Below are 14,121 nucleotides of genomic sequence, written 5' to 3' on the forward strand. Positions count from 1 at the left end.
ACTGGCTGCAGGGGGTTGTAAATGGGTTAGTGAGTGATTTTCTGGGTGTGAGTGGCTGTGTGAGTGGTTGTATGGGTGTGTGAGTTCATGTATGAGTAGTTGTATGGATGTGTAAGAGGTTATATAGGTGTGTGAGTAGCTGTGTGGGTGTGTGAGTGGTTGTATGGGTGTGAGTGGTCCTATGGGTGTGTGAGTGGCTGTGCAGGCGTGTGAGTGTGTGTAGACCTATGAGTGGGAGTGGTTTTGTGAGTGTGTGAGTGGGTGTATGAGTTGTTGTGCTGGTGTGTGAGTGGATGTGTCTGTGGTTATATGGGTATCTAAGTGGGTGTGTGAGTGGTTGTATGGGTGTGTGACTACGTGTCTGAGTGGTTCTGTGGATGATGTCATCAGTGATGTCATTTGAGATGTCAACAGTGATGTCATCAGTGCGATCACTGACCATGTCATGTCCCCTAAAATCACAACACTTGTCTCCTAGGTTGTGAACACTGCGGGATTCTTGCCTCCTAGGTTATGCACCATGAAAACATTATGTTATCTCTCTAGGCACAGAGCCTACTGTTAACTGCAATGCCATGCGTAAACATTGTATTGGTCTGAACATATTGCAAAGCCATGTGCAAACATTATCACTTGCGAGAATTCTTGAACAACATCCCATGCCTGTAAGTCCCTAGTATATTGTACATAGGTACTCAGGAAATTGGGGTACCAGGGGATCCCTATGGGTCTGCAGCATATATTATGCCACCCATAGCGAGCCCATGCAAAGTGGTCTGCAGGCCTGCCATTGCAGCCTGCGTGAAATGGTGCATGCACCCTTTCACTACCAGGTCACTGCACCAGCTCACTGTAAGTCACCCCTATGGCAGACCCTTCTAGCCCAGAAGGCAGGGTGCAAGTACCTGTGTGTGAGGACACCCCTGCACTAGCAGAGGTGCCCCGACGAACTCCAGCTCCATTTTTCCGGGCTTCTGAGTGTGGGGTGCCATTTTATGCATGTACTGGACATAGGTCACTACCTATTTCCAGATAAATAATGGTAACTCCGAACCTAGGCATGTTTGGTATCAAACATGCCAGAATCATACCCCAATACTTTTGCAAATATTGGTTGTATGATTCCATGCACCCTCGGGGCTCCGTAGAGGACCCCCAGCATTGCTACCACCAGTCTTCCAGGGTTTTCTGGGCAGACCCAGCTGCTGCCACCCCTCAGAGAGGTTTCTGCCCTCCTGCTGCTTGAGCTGCTCAAGCCCAGGAAGGCAGAACAAAGGATTTCCTTTAGGAGAGGGGTGTTACATCTTCTCTCTTTGGAAACAGGTATGACTGGCTTGGGAGGGGTAGCCTCCCCAAGCCACTGGTTTTGCTTTGAAGGGCACATTTGGTTCCCTCCGTGCATAAACCAGTCCACATCTGTTCAGGGACCCCCAAGTCCCTGCTCTGGCACGAAACTGGACAATGGAAAGGGGAGTGACCACTCCCCTGTCCATCACCACCCCAGAGGTGGTGCTCAGAGTTCCTCCAGAGGGTTCCTGGGTTCTGCCATCATGGGCAGGGAACTCTGGGAGCATCTGAGTGGCCAGGCAGGTGACATCAGAGCCCCCTCCTGATAGATGCTTACCTGGTTGGGTGACAAGCCCCCCTTTCAGGGCTACTAAGGGTCTTCTTCTGGGGTGGGTCCACAGATTCGGCTTGAAAGATTTCAGCAAGGCTCCTCTGCAACCACTTCTGGCCATCAGAACCGTGACTGGACCCTCCAAGAACCTACAAGCTGCAGATACACGAGGAAGCCTCTTCTGCAACAATGTATCCAGAGTTCCTGCCAGCTTTGCAACAGTTCCCTCGCCGTGCATCCTCAGAAGACTGCACAAGAAGAAGAAGGAATCTCCCTTGGAGTGAAGGAGTTACTCCCCTGCATTTGCAGGAACCTGCAACAAGCGACTACCGGCTGCATGGATCCGCTCTCCTGCTGAACTGCGTGGATCCGGCATCGCGGGTGGTGGTCCGGAGTAGTCCTCTTGGTCCTCTCTGCCAGCTGTCCAAGTTTAATGGAGGTAAGCCATGCCTTCCCACGCAGGACAGTACCCCAGTGCACCTGTCTCTTGCAGCTGCCAATGCTTGTTTGCATCTCCTCCAAGGGATCTTCAGGTGATGTGCAGCTCCAGTCCCCAGCACTCCTTCCTGCCCATCCCAGCCTCCTGCGTGGTTCTCCTGCAGCGTGGGATCCTCTTTTGTAGTGCTGCATGGGCTCATTCTTGTCTTCATCATGTGGGACTCCTGTGGGTGCTGCTTGGGCTCCTGTGGACTCTCTGCGACGCTGAGGGTCCTCTGTGACTCCCCCTCCTGGGTGGAGTCTTCCTGGGCCTTGCTGGTCCCTGGCAGCACCTCTTATCCTCCAACCATGAAGTTGCCTTTTCCAAGGCCTGTTGGTAGAATTCCTGCAGTCTTCATTCCTGCATGGGACATCTTCTGCATTAATCAGGAACTCTTCTCCGGCTTCTGGGCTGCAGTGCTGATCTGTTCGCCTTCATTGTTGGCCAACTCCTGCGTCTTCTGTGTGGTGGGTAGGGGCTCCTACCCCCACTGGACTCTGTTGTATCTTCTGGACTTGGTCCCCTCTCTCCACAGGTCTTCTGTCTTCAAGTATCCACCACTAGTTTCCTTGCAGCCTTCTTTGTGGGTCTTGTTTTTCTTATTTTCTTCCTTTTGGGTGGTTTGGGGGAAATTATGTGTTTTACTCCTCCCTTCCTGGTCGCTGGGGGTGCTGTGTTACTTACTTCTGTGGTTTTCTAATATCCCCAGCTCCCCTCTACACAGTTTACTTACCTAGGTGGGAGTACCCTTTTTGCATTCCATTATTTTAGTATATGGTTTGTGCTCCCCCTAGGGTCACTATTGGTTATTACTATTTGCACTGTTTTCTAACATTTTCTATGCCTATTTCTGATTTCTAGTGTATATATTTAGGCCCTGATTATGACCTTGGCGGACGGCGGAGGCCGTCCGCCAAGGTACCGCCGCCAAATGACCGCACCGCGGTCAGAAGACCGCGGCGGCCATTCAGACATTTCCTCTGGGCCGGCGGGCGCTCTCCAAAAGAGCGCCCGCCGGCCCAGAGGAAATGCCCCTGCAACGAGGACGCCGGCTCAGAATTGAGCCGGCGTAGTTGCAGGGGTGCGACGGGTGCAGTTGCACCCGTCGCGTATTTCAGTGTCTGCTTTGCAGACACTGAAATACTTTGCGGGGCCCTCTTACGGGGGCCCCTGCAGTGCCCATGCCATGGGCATGGGCACTGCAGGGGCCCCCAGGGGCCCCGCGGCACCCCCTACCGCCATCCTGTTCCTGGCGGGAGACCCGCCAGGAACAGGATGGCGGTAGGGGGTGTCAGAATCCCCATGGCTGCGGAGCGCGCTCCGCAGCCATGGAGGATTCTGTTGGGCAGTGGTAAACCGGCGGGAGACCGCCGGTTTACCCTTTCTGACCGCGGCTGAACCGCCGCGGTCAGAATGCCCTCGGGAGCACCGCCAGCCTGTTGGCGGTGCTCCCGTGGTCGGTGACCCTGGCGGTCACCGGCCGCCAGGGTCAGAATGACCCCCTTAGTGTATTACTTACATCCAAAGGGTGGGTCACCTGTCTAGTATTTTGTGGTGATTTGTGCCAAAAATAAAATACCTTTATTTTTGTACAACTGAGTGTTTTCTTTTGTGTGTGTGTAAGTGCTGTGTGACTATAGTGGTATTGCATGAGCTTTGCACGTCTCCTAGATAAGCCTTGGCTGCTCCTCTACAGCTACCTCTAGAGAGCCTAGCTTCTAGACACTGCCTACACTTCACTAAGAGGGGATACCTGGACCTGGTGTAAGGTGTAAGTACCTTTGGTACCCACCACACACCAGGCCAGCTTCCTACAGGAACGTTATGGACCCGAAGACATTTTTTGGGAACCTAGAGATGCTGTGCACACCCCCTGGTTTAGCCGCAAGTTTTACGAGTCACATCCTCATGCCCCCATGTGAACTGCACATGTTCATTTTGATAGGGAGGACTGTCACAATCCTTGCTTTCTAGGTTGTGAACACTATGAGATTTTTGCCTCCTATATTGTGAACACTATGCAAACATTATGTATCATGCAAACCTTATGTTATCACCATAGACACACAGCCAACTGTCTACTGCAAGGCCATGCTTAAACATTGTATTGGTCTGAACATATTGCAAAGCCATGTGTGAACATTATCACTTGCGAGAATTCTTGAACAACATCCCATGCCTGAATATGTTTCATAAGAGAAATCCAAGAGACGTGCATTCTTGACAAATACTACTGTTATGCTTACTATATTGTATGCCATAAGTTAATAACCACCTTTATCCTATGCAGATCCAAAAGGGCAATATATTTCCTTGTCCATCTACAGTGTTTTTAACCTTAATAGTGGCAACCTAACATTGTCCCCTTTTAATTTCAGTACCCAACGCAGCTGCCATCTTTGTTACGCCTGCCGCTATAAAATCACCACGCCCAGCCACTGAGTGTGGATTACTCTGTGTCAGAGCTCAGAGGCAGTCGATCCCACTCTTGCATCACATACGTCGGTCTCTAGGAAGCGGTAGGCTGCATGTTATGTGAAGCACTCCTGAACAAGGTAAGGAAACGCTCGTTTCCTCGCAAGACTGGAACCCTTTTTGAAAATTACAGTTTAATTGAGGAATTCTTGAGAACACATAGTTCTGCTCACGGGCAGACTAAATCACTCTGAGAGACCAAATAATCACACCAAAAACCTTGAATTCAGAAACTGTTGTCTGACATATTTGTTTTCTAAATTCTCGGAACTTGAGATAATCAGATACTTGTTGTGAAGGCTGATAATAAACCACAGAACTATATGGAAAACCTTAGTAAGAACATTTCCTTAAGCCATTGATACTAAAGCTATACAGGACGCCATTTCCTTTTACAGGTAATGAAAATTCTAGAGTTTCATGATATGACAATTGCAGCTACCAGGGTGTAATGACGCAGTATTAATGGTTTACAAACATTCTGTTCCAGATCTCCCTCCCTGCAGTACCCTCCCTAATTCTCTTCCCCTTGTCTGGCTAATCTGAACCGCTGTTAATTGGAATCTGAGAAGAAGCTGCCAGAACGGTGGCCACTTGAGGATACTGCTCCTGAGGAACTGGTGTACCTTGACACCCAACCGGTAGTGCACCAGGAGGCACGTTTGCAGGGTGGTGGAGAAAGAGGGAGGTACCTCTGACGAGTTCTCAGCAATACCACTGTGTGGGACTTACTGGTGGTACCGGGTGAAGTTCCTGGCCAAAACTACCCTGAGCAGCCAAGGGGTCTTCATCTCCCAACAAGTACTGCACCAGGAGACGCATTTGCAGAGTGGTGGAGAAAGAGGGTGGGCCTCCAACGAGCTCTCAGCAATATTGCTTTGTGGAACTCACTGGTGGTAAAAAGAGGGGTTCTTGGCCCTCAACAACCCTCAGCAGCCAAGGGGACTTCATCCCCCAATGAGTAGTGCGCCAGGAGGTGGGTTTGCAGAGTGGTGGGGAAAGGTGGCAGGGCCTCTGATGAGCTTTCAGCAATATCACTGTGTGGTACTTACTAGTGGTAGCAGGAGGGGGTTTTCGGCTCCCAATTGCCCTCAGCAGCCAAGGGGACTTCATTGCTCAACCAGTAGTGAGCGAGGAGGCCCGTTTGCAGACTGGTGGAGAAAGGAGGACAGGCCTCCAACAGAACTCAGCAATACCGCTGAGTGGGACTTCCTGGTGGTAACAGGAGGGAATTCTGGCCCCCAACGACCCTCAGCAGCCAAGGGGACTTCCTCCCCAGTGATTAGTGCACCAAGAGGAGTGTTTGCAGACTGGTGCAGGAAGGGGGTGGGGCCCCTGACAAGCTCTCAGTTAGGTTTGTCATCTACTCTTTTTTGCAGGGTTTCAGGGGGACTCCAGGACCAAGGCTAGTGGGTTTGGGTATTTATAACCTGCCCTTTTTTTATCTGTTTATTTTTGAGACTCAGTGAAGATGAGTCCCAAAACTGCAGCCAACACTCCGTGGTTGAAGTGTTCGCAGCCAATCAGATCTCAGCACGAGATTTCTGGGATGCGTTGTCCTAGATATCTATATTTCTTTCCCCTTTACTATCTCGAAAACTACTGAACAGATTTTCACCAACTAAAAAATTGTGCTTTCTGCAAAATCTGGTTTAATTCTGTCCAGCGGTTCGGGCTGTGGTCACGTTCAAAATCTTTAAGGGAATTAACATGGGAAACACACTTTTTCTGACACCCCTATTTCTCAGACTCGGTCTAATGGATCGCCCTAAAACTTTCCATACATAACGAGGCCTTAGAGGACACTATTTTTGAAAAATGTTGTGAAGATGTGTAAAACAGTGTCAAAGATATAACCAAGTCAAAGAATGCTTGTCCTATGGAAATAGGTCTTTACTATAACTACCTACTGACCAGTAGGTAATATGACCCATATATATGTATATATATATATATACATATATATATATATATATGTTTATATATATATATATATATTCACTTAAAAAACAAAGGTTACAGGGACGTTATATTTAGGCTCACATTTTAAATGTTCAAAACAATAGGAATTCAACTGTTATAGTTAATTCAAGTAACCATAACTCGTGCCCTAACGTATTTATAACTCGTGCCCCGGCCATGCACAGTTTGTTATGAATAATTGGACTACAAATATTATCACTGATGCTATAAAAGATGAGTGTTGTAATATCTAGAGTAAATAGCAGTGCATGGCAAGGGCACGAGTTATAGTTACCCTAAAGCACAAGTTATAGTTACTTGAAATAACTAACTATGACAGATTAATTTCTATGGCTTTGTACGTTAAAATGTAAGCCTAACTATAATGTCCCTGTAACCTTTGGGTTTTTTCAGAGAATTCGTATTTATTTTTTACATAAATTACTGTACGTTAATCTAACCACTCCACGCAAAAGGCCAAAGGCTGTGCATGGCAGGGGTTGCCACCAACCCCGTATAACCACCCAACCAAATGCCAAGTGTGCACAGCCTTTAGCGGGGGTTGGCCGGAGGGCCAGGCCTGAGGCCAACCCCCTATAACCACTTAACCCTGCATTGGGTACAGACCTTAGCTGCAGTTGACAAGAAAGAACCCACTGTTCAGTAGATTGTTGAACAGTGGAGTGGCATAGAGAAGAGTACAGTACAGTGGCACTGAGTGGGATAAAGTGTAGTAGAGTGGATCTTAGTGGAGTACACTGGAGGGGGGTAATGTAGAGTGGAGTAAAGTGTCATAGAGTGGAGTGGCGTGTCGTAGACTAAAGTGGCTTGGAGTGCAGTAGAGAGGAGTGGTGCTGCATGCAGTTGAGTAAAGAGACATTGGAGATATTGCACATGAAAAGATGCAAGTATGCAAACACCTGCATCAATAATTACAGATAACTTTTCAAGGTGGAAATGCAGAGAAAATATACTCGCTTTGCATTGACTATGCACAAGACATTAGGATGATTAGTACCTTACAGAAGTGGACCTTGAACTTGGGCACCTGCTTTGTTTATACCTGTAAGTGCTTCCCACTGAGGTTTGATTTCTTTCAAATGAATAGCATGCCAGAATGAATACTGCCCTGTATATTTATCTAAGAAGAGGCCATTGTTTTGTTCAGAATGTCTACCCAGAGGAAGTACTTTCTATTGGGTAATTAGTAAGTGTTACCACGTTGGGTTTATGTATAGTGCATCTCCTACCCTACATCTGCTTAAGAGATGCCCTGGTAATGTTTCCAATTACCTTGTGTGTTTGTAACTTTGCTGATGTTATTGTTCCTCGAGGATCTTTATGAGATAGTTGTCAAGCTAGAACTGCAGATTCACCTTGAACATTCTTTTTTCCAATTCTTGGGGAGCATGGGGGGCCTGAAGGTTCTCGCGGTACCAGCTGGATCCCGGCTCCTGCTGTACAGTAATGTTGGACATATAGTGTAGTGGGGTGTTGTATAGTACTGGAAAGTGATGTAGACTACAGTCTAGTTGATTTTTGTAGAGTGGAAGGGCATACAGTATGGTACAGTGTAGTAGAGTGTGGTACAGTGGAATGGCACACAGTGGTATATACTACAATGGCACTGAGCGGCATAGAGTGGAGTGGCATACAATGGAGTATTGTGTCAGAGTAGAGTGGAATAAAGTGGGGTGCAGGGGCATACAAAGAGTTGCGTACAGTGTCAAATAGTGGACTACAGTATTGTAGACTAGAGTGGACTAAAGGATTGTACAGTGGTATACAGACTTGTACAGTGGAGTGTTGGGGGTATAGACTGGAGTACAGTGTGAGAAAGTGGCACTCGGTGCAGTACAGTGTTGTAGAGTGGAGTTGCATAGAGTACAGTAGTATGTGAAACAGTGGAGGTGCGTGGAGTGGATTGTTGTATAATAGCTAGAGTGTGGTAAAGACTTGTACAGTGGAGTAGAGTCAAGGTGAGTGGTGTAACACAGTGAGGAATAAAGTGCAATGGAGTATATTGGTGTGTCGTAGAGTAGAGTTGCATGGAGTGGAGTATACTGGCATAGTGTAGGTAGTAAACTATTATAAATTGGAGTGTGGTCTTGTACAGTAGAGTGGAGCACTGTATCATATAGCAAAGTGTTGTGTGGTGGAATAGAGTGTTGTACATTGGAGTGTATGGGCATAGAAGGGAGTACAGAGTTGAACAGTGGAAAGCATGGGGATAGAGTGGAGTAAAATGTCAAAGAGTGCCGTGAAGTGTAGTAGACTTTTATAGATTGAAGTTATATAGAGTGGAGGTTAGTGTCATACAATGGGTGTTATATAGAGTGGAGATGAGTGTCATACAAAGGAGCAGCGTGGAGGGGAGTACACTGTAGTGGAGTAGAGTGGATTACTGTAAAGTGGAGTAGCATACAGTTAAATAGGGTACAGTAGAATACTATGCAGTGGACCGAAGAAAACTGGAATGGCATAGAGTGGAGTGGTGTACAGTGGAGTGGCATACAGTGGAGTACAGTGGATTAGCGTAAAGTGGGGTGGCATACATTGAAGTGGCATAGTGTGGAGTTGAGGAAACTGTTATAAATTGGAGGCGTGTCTCATGCAGTAGAGTGGAGTGCTGCATCATACAGTTTCGGAAACTGTCGTAGAATGAAGAGTGTTGTACAATACCTGGGTGTACACTGTAGTGGCGTACAGTTGATTACTGTAAAGTGGAGTAGCATACAACTGAATAGGGTAGAGTGGAATACTGTACGGTGGACTGAAAAAAACAGAAGTGGCACAGAGTAGAGTTGTGTTCAGTGGAGTGGCGCAGATTGGTGTACGGTACAGTGGATTAGGGTATACTGGGGTGGCATACATTGAAGTGGCATAACGTGGAATGAGGAAACTGTTATAAATTGGAGTGGCGTCTCATGCAGCAGAGAGGAGTGTTGCATGATACAACGTTGGAAACTGTTGTAGAGTGGAAAAGAGTGTTGTACAATAACGGGGATAGAATGGAGTCTTGTTTAATAGTGTAGTAGAGTAGCAGACAGTGGAGGAAGCTGGCTATCTATGCAGTGCACCATTGCATGGGGGCACTATGCAGACAGGCCAGACGACCCCTTATTGGTTTATAGGGTTAAAAATGACAACTTCAAAAGCTCTCTTTTGTGGAAGTGTGGGCGAGCCGTTAGGCTTATTGGAGGGTAGTGCTAAGCATCTGTTGTACTCACAGAGGAAATAATTGAGACACACACTCAAAAAGGAACTCAAGACCATTTGTTTAGAAACGTAGGGCTTCATGTATGAAGATCCGGTTTTGCGACTCGCAAACTGCGAGTCACAAAACTGGATGTACAACAGTGTCAATGACACTGTTTGCGATTCGCAATGGGGTCGCAAATGACCTACCTCATGAATATTCATGCGGTAGGTCGCAATTATAGGCAGCCCGCCGGCATGCACTTCAAAAACAAAATGAAAAGTTTACTTTTCATCTTTTCAGAGAAGACAGTGGTCCGTGGGACCACTGCCTGCTATGAAAAAATGTTTTCGCATGCATTCACAAAGCGGAAGGGGTCCCATGGGGGCCCCTTCCATTTTGCGATTGGGTTAGCACCAATTTGAGACTGGTGCTAACTGCAATTGTTTTGTGACCGCATTCGCGGTCACAAAACAACCATACATTGGACTGCGACTCGCAATTAGGAAGCGAATGCCCCTTCCTAATTGCGACTCACACACCCTTTTTGTGATTCGGTAAATAGATTACTGGATCGCAAAATAGGGCCTGTACATACCAAAATGTTTTTTTCCTGTCGCAAACTGTCCGATTCTGCGAATCGGGCCATTTGCGACAGGAAAAATGGTACGTACATCTGGCCCATAGGTACTTTGTTACTATTATGTTTCAACACAGACTACTGTACCAAAATAAATACTGATGCAGTTGCAGAAAACAAGCAAAATACTTGAAGTGTCTTTTAAGTAGTAATGCAACCCAACAGAGAAAAACACAAATATTGGCTATGGGTACTCAACAGTGACTTTCAGGACCAGTCTTCAGGAGTTAAGTATGGGGCAATGTCCAAGGCAGCACCAACAGATCACCTTGGGGATCTCTGGGGATCCCAGGTGCGTAGGTGCTTTATGATGTTGGGTGCCCTGTTGGTTTCAATAGGGATCAGTCCTGGGGAAAAGAATCTGTAGGTGAGGACTGGGGGGGCGGTCTGACTGAACCAACAGGGGGGGCTCAAGTCTTACAGTGCTCAGGGATGTTGGGACATCTTTAGTCCTCTTCTCCTTGGTTCAGGATAGCTGGGTGCAGAGGTGTAGTGAGGCATTGGGTCTTTGACACCTGAGACGGTCGCAGTTCAGGGAGCCTACACAAAGAGGCTGCAGGCAGCGTCAGGAAGTTCACAGTTGAGATACCCAAGGGGGGCTCGTGTCCTGGAGGGCCTGGGGACCACGCTGGCACCGCTCACCCACTTTGAATCAGATTAGAGTGCAGTGGTGCTTTCCATTGTTGGGTTTTTGGCAGTACGGAGTCCTCAAGGTTCTTTTTGTGTGCCTGCAAGTGCAGGGAAGTAGCTCTGTTACTCAACGGGAGATACTGGTGCTTCTTGAAGTGCAGGCAGTCCACCCAGGCTTTTGGAGGCAGAGCAGCTACAAGACAAGTTGACTTTGGTGCAGCTGTCGAGGGCTGCAGGCAGGCTGGCAGGGTCAAGGGCAAGTCGGTCCCTGCTCTTCTGGTCATGCTTTTTCGCTGCTCTTTGATGTCCTTCTTCTTCTTTGGTCCAGAGAATCTATCTTCTGGTGTCAGGGAGGATCCTACATACTCAATTTCGGAGCGATTAGGGGTGTTTATGGTATTAGCCAATGGGCTATGTACCCTTGGGGTGCCTACACCCCCTATATGACCACTTCCTGTAGGGAATGGTCATATTCCTTTACCAGAAGGCCTATTTTCAACCAAAACTAAGATGGTGGAACCCTTCCTTGAGTGCCCACCTCGGGTAGCCCACCTTAGGGGTGTGTTTAGCCTGAGGTGGTACACGCCTACAGACTGGCTCATTTTCCCACATGTCCTGGAGCCAAATGGGCCTCAGGATTGGGGGGGGCTACACCCAGGTCTCAGGAAGCCGAGGGTAGCATACCAAAGGCTACGGGGCCTTTGAAGTCCCTGCCCTTGGTATGCAGATCTATGTTAGCCATCCTGCTGGAGTGGGTGACAACACCCTTCTCCAGTGCATGCTTTGTTCCTGACCTCTTCGAGCACGGGATCTCACATACGGGAGTCAGAAACCTGTCTGTGGTGGCAGGCTGGTCGAGACCAGTCAGCCAACACACTCAGAGACTAGTGGGGTTCAGGGGGCACCTCTAAGGTACCCTATGGGTGCACATCCTAATAAATCCAAGGCCTCCATCAGCCTGGATGTAGTCAAATGAGTTGTTTTTTTATACCAAACAACTTATGTTTCAGTGAAGTCATCATGTGACTGGGTCACTTGTGATGACGCGTGGCCAGCACATACCTGAAGAGGGCTTCAGTGTTCACTTGCGATGCTCAGCAATGGGGCTGAGCATCACAAGGTCATTTCTGCTCATGCAGACAGGACCACACATCAAATATAATGCACCCTGCCTTAGGGCTCTAGGTCCTAACTATAACTACCTAGTGGTGGTCGCCACTAGGTAGTAATAGTTAGGACCTAGTTTCCATAGACGGAGCATATTTTGTTCTGCCTATAACTTTGGCGCTGCTTAATGAACCTTCACAAAATGTTCAAAACATATGCTTTGGTCAGTGCTGCTGCTGTATTGAAAGTTTCTGGGTGATCTGTCAAGAGAAAAAAGAGGGCAGAGAAAAAGGGGGGCCCCAAAACGTGTTTTCCCTATTCATTTTTGCATGGGACATTTAGACCCAACTACAGCCCAAACCACTGAACGGAATTACACCAAATGTGGCAGGAAGCTAGATTCTGTTGAGCAGATCACGCTTTTCATGCTTTGGCAGATATCTATTTAGTAGTTTTGGAGAAAGTTAAGGCCAAAAAATATAGGGATGTGCATCCTATGCAGATCCAACTGTCCACGTGCTGATATGTGATTGGCTGCCTTCCTAGGGCTGCCTTTAGCCTTGGGGCCACCACCTCCCTGGGGCGATGAATTAAATATGTGCGGATGGGCCACGCGCCCCCCGCAGTCCTGGGGGCTACCACCTCCATGGGGCATTTACGAAAAGATGTGCAGGCCTTGCAGCCTTCCTGCAGCCCAAGGGGACGACCACCTCCCCTGGGCTATGTGTGGAAGAGGGGGGAAGCACGGACCCTCTCAAGGAGCCACTGATGGCACTGGGGACTGCCCCTTCCCAGGGCTGGCTCCTGCTACGTCCCAGGGTGCCCACCCCCAGGACATAGCTGTTTGCTGTGACTTGGCTGCAGCTTTGAATCTGCCGCCAAATGACAGCAAACACTGTGCTCTAATGAAGGGAGAGCTGTAAATCATCATCGGAGCTCAAGTTTCCTCTGTCTGTCTGCCCGTGGAGATGCAGAGACAGAGAAAACTGCACTCACAGAGAGGGAGCTGCTACAGCAGCAATGTGACAGCAATGCTGGCTCCCACAAGAGGTGGGGAATCAGCTGGGACCGTAAGAGCCTTTAGGCTCCCCCCACTGTCCTCATCATCATGGCCAGGCCCTGGAGGATGGAGTCCCTAGGGCCAAGATCGGCCCTGTGAAGGGGGGCCTTCTGGCCCCTCAAAAAAAATTAGGCCATGCCCCCAAGGTATGGGGTCCCAGGGGCCAAGATCGTCCCTGTGGACGGGTCTCATATGCACCCCACCCACACAAATAAATTGGCCACACTTCAGAGATGGGGTCTCTGGGCCGAGATTGGCCCTGTTGAGGGGGGGCCATTTGGTCCCCCTCCCAAAAATAAAAAATGAGGCGAGCCCCAGGGATGGGGTCAATGAGGCCGAGATCAGAAACCTTAGGCTGTGCCCCAGGGGATGGGGTCTCTGGGGCCGATATCATCCTGGGGAGTGGGACCATGTGGCTTTCCTCCCCTCCCAAAAAAAGAAAGAAAAATTATGCTGTGCCCTGGGGGATGGGGGCCGCGATCAGTCCTGTGGAAGGGGGCCATCTGCCCCACCCCCAAAAAGAATAATTAAGCTGTGCCCCTGGGATGGCATCCCTGAGGCCAAGATCGGTCCTGTGGAGGGAAGCCATGTGGCCCCCTTTCCCCCCAAAAAGATAATTAGGGCGCGCCCTGGGGTTGGGGTCTCGGGACTGAGGTAGGCCCTGTGGAAGGGGGCCATGCAGCACTCCTACACCCCAAAAAAATAAATAATAATAATTAGGCCGCACCCCGGGGGATGGGGTCCCCGGGGCCAAGATCAGCTTGGGGAGCTGGCCGTGTGGACCCATCTCCTCAAATAGTTAAATATTTAGGCTGAGCCCCTGGGGAAGGGGGTCCCCTGGGCTGAGAACTGCTTGGGGAGGGGGGGCCATGTGGGGTTGGGTTGTAACAAGGGTTGGCTGCAGTGCAGTGCAGCGCAGGGTTGGATGGTTATAGGGGTTAGCTACAGGGCC

General features: G+C 48.8%; 1 protein-coding gene across 1 annotated transcript in view; it reads right to left on the bottom strand.

The window, feature by feature from the left end:
* The window catches only part of SPTBN5 (spectrin beta, non-erythrocytic 5), a 1,780,873-nt gene that overhangs the window by 1,624,600 nt on the left and 142,152 nt on the right, over positions 1-14,121 (bottom strand). The gene's annotated exons all lie outside the window — the stretch shown is intronic.

This window comes from Pleurodeles waltl, chromosome 9 (assembly GCF_031143425.1).
Source record: "Pleurodeles waltl isolate 20211129_DDA chromosome 9, aPleWal1.hap1.20221129, whole genome shotgun sequence".
Lineage (NCBI taxonomy): Eukaryota > Metazoa > Chordata > Amphibia > Caudata > Salamandridae > Pleurodeles > Pleurodeles waltl.